The following is a 2878-nucleotide window of genomic DNA, read 5'->3' on the forward strand; positions in this document are numbered from 1 at the left end:
AGCCATGTTTGAACTTTCTATCACTTTTGGTTCCGGTAATTCTGTTGATCATATTTGTGATATTCAGGCGCCAAATGACATCTTGGAGCATGTTGGAGATAAAAAACAAAATGTGCCCAAAACGTGATATTATGACGTTATACGCCGTTCTGAGCATGTTTGAACTTTCTATCACTTTTGGTTCCGGTAATTCTGTTGATCATATTTGTGATATTCAGGCGTCAAATGACATCTTGGAGCATGTTGGAGATAAAAAACAAAATGTGCCCAAAACGTCATATTATGACGTTATACGCCGTTTTGAGCCATGTTTGAACTTTCTATCACTTTCGGTTCCGATAATTCTGTTGACCATATTTGTGATATTCAGGCGCCAAATGACATCTTGGAGCATGTTGGAGATAAAAAACATAATGTGCCCAAAACGTGATATTATGACGTTATACGCCGTTCTGAGCCATGTTTGAACTTTCTATCACTTTTGGTTCCGGTAATTCTGTTGATCATATTTGTGATATTCAGGCGCCAAATAACATCTTGGAGCATGTTGGAGATAAAAAACAAAATGTGCCCAAAACGTGATATTATGACGTTATACGCCGTTCTGAGCCATGTTTGAACTTTCTATCACTTTCGATTCCGATAATTCTGTTGACCATATTTGTGATATTCAGGCGCCAAATGACATCTTGGAGCATGTTGGAGACAAAAAACAAAATGTGCCCAAAACGTGATATTATGACGTTAGATGCCGTTTTAAGCCATGTTTGAACTTTCTATCACTTTTGGTTCGGGTAATTCTGTTGACAATATATGTGATATTCTGGCGCCAAATGACATCTTGGAGCATGTTGGAGATACAAAACAAAATGTGCCCAAAACGTGATATTTTGCCGTTATACGCCGTTTTGAGCCATGCTTGAACTTTCTATCACTTTCGGTTCCGGTAATTCTGTTGACCATATATTTGATATTCAGGCGTCAAATGACATCTTGGAGCATGTTGGAGATAAAAAACAAAATGTGCCCAAAACGTGATATTATGACGTTATACGCCGTTCTGAGCCATGTTTGAACTTTCTATCACTTTTGGTTCCGATAATTCTGTTGACCATATATGTGATATTCAGGCGCCAAATGACATCTTGGAGCATGTTGGAGATAAAAAACAAAATGTCCCCAAAACGTGATATTTTGCCGTTATACGCCGTTTTGAGCCATGCTTGAACTTTCTATCACTTTCGGTTCCGATAATTCTGTTGACCATATTTGTGATATTCAGGCGCCAAATGACATCTTGGAGCAAGTTGGAGATAAAAAACAAAATGTGACCAAAACGTGATATTATGACGTTATACGCCGTTTTGAGCCATGTTTGAACTTTCTATCACTTTCGGTTCCGATAATTCTGTTGACCATATTTGTGATTCAATAAATCTCATAGAAACGATGAAAATTCTTTATTTAGATTTGTTTCAGTGCGACATGTTTCGATTTAACAATCTTCTTCAGGCACGACTGAGAAATACATAAATACATTGCATTTTATAATAAATCGTTCTGCGAGAGGTAAGTATATAAAACATAATTATAATAAAAATTCTTTTTTAATTTTACCGTCAATCAGATGAAATGTACAGATGTTCTATTTTGATGGATTTCCTTAAAAACATTGTACCAGTAGGGGGAGTAGACCAAAAATATTTTTTTCCCTTTATCCAATTTAAGTCAATTATTTGGAGTAATTACGGTTTAAAGGGATTGTATGTTTATAGGGTTTATAAAAGAAATAAATTGTTAGGGAATGTAAAGGGGATTGTTAAAAATTCTGAAATAAGACATCGAATCAGTACAGAAAATTGAGAGGAAAATGGCGTCTTACTTTCGTCGTTAAATTTAGATCACGTGTTAAAAATTTTTTTTTTTTTTTTTTTTTTTTTTTTTTTGTATTTAATATAAAAGAGGAGGTGAATCGTCTGAAAGAACAAGATATTTCATCGATTAAAAGAAGAAGGGGTAGAATTTATTATGTGAACTTACGTTATTGGGAAAGAAAATTCTACCCCTTCTTCTTTTAATCGATGAAATATCTTGTTCTTTCAGACGATTCACCTCCTCTTTTATATTAAATACAAAAAAAAAAAAAAAAAAAATTTTTAACACGTGATCTAAATTTAACGACGAAAGTAAGACGCCATTTTCCTCTCAATTTTCTGTACTGATTCGATGTCTTATTTCAGAATTTTTAACAATCCCCTTTACATTCCCTAACAATTTATTTCTTTTATAAACCCTATAAACATACAATCCCTTTAAACCGTAATTACTCCAAATAATTGACTTAAATTGGATAAAGGGAAAAAAATATTTTTGGTCTACTCCCCCTACTGGTACAATATTTTTAAGGAAATCCATCAAAATAGAACATCTGTACATTTCATCTGATTGACGGTAAAATTAAAAAAGAATTTTTATTATAATTATGTTTTATATACTTACCTCTCGCGGAACGATTTATTATAAAATGCAATGTATTTATGTATTTCTCAGTCGTGCCTGAAGAAAATTGTTAAATCGAAACATGTCGCACTGAAACAAATCTAAATAAAGAATTTTCATCGTTTCTATGAGATTTATTGAATTAATACTTACGATGAACACCGAATCCACTTTAACAAACATATTTGTGATATTCAGGCGTCAAATGACATCTTGGAGCATGTTGGAGATAAAAAACAAAATGTGCCCAAAACATGATATTATGACGTTATACGCCGTTCTGAGCCATGTTTGAACTTTCTATCACTTTCGGTTCCGGTAATTCTGTTGACCATATATGTGATATTCAGGCGCCAAATGACATCTTGGGCATGTTGGA

General features: G+C 33.6%; 2 long non-coding RNA genes across 2 annotated transcripts; one reads left to right on the forward strand and one right to left on the reverse strand.

Annotated features, from left to right (window-relative positions):
• Positions 1-1445: 1445 nt before the first annotated feature.
• On the reverse strand, positions 1446-1925 carry LOC139429905 (uncharacterized). Its single transcript, XR_011640499.1, has 2 exons — positions 1883-1925; positions 1446-1828 (listed from the first exon to the last, which is right to left on the reverse strand). It is a non-coding gene; the product is annotated as an uncharacterized lncRNA (long non-coding RNA).
• A 218-nt stretch (positions 1926-2143) lies between these two features.
• LOC139429915 (uncharacterized) lies at positions 2144-2623 on the forward strand. The gene is made up of 2 exons (XR_011640510.1): positions 2144-2186; positions 2241-2623. It is a non-coding gene; the product is annotated as an uncharacterized lncRNA (long non-coding RNA).
• Positions 2624-2878: the final 255 nt, after the last annotated feature.

The sequence above is a fragment of the Onthophagus taurus genome, chromosome 6 (genome assembly GCF_036711975.1).
Source record: "Onthophagus taurus isolate NC chromosome 6, IU_Otau_3.0, whole genome shotgun sequence".
NCBI classification, from domain to species: domain Eukaryota; kingdom Metazoa; phylum Arthropoda; class Insecta; order Coleoptera; family Scarabaeidae; genus Onthophagus; species Onthophagus taurus.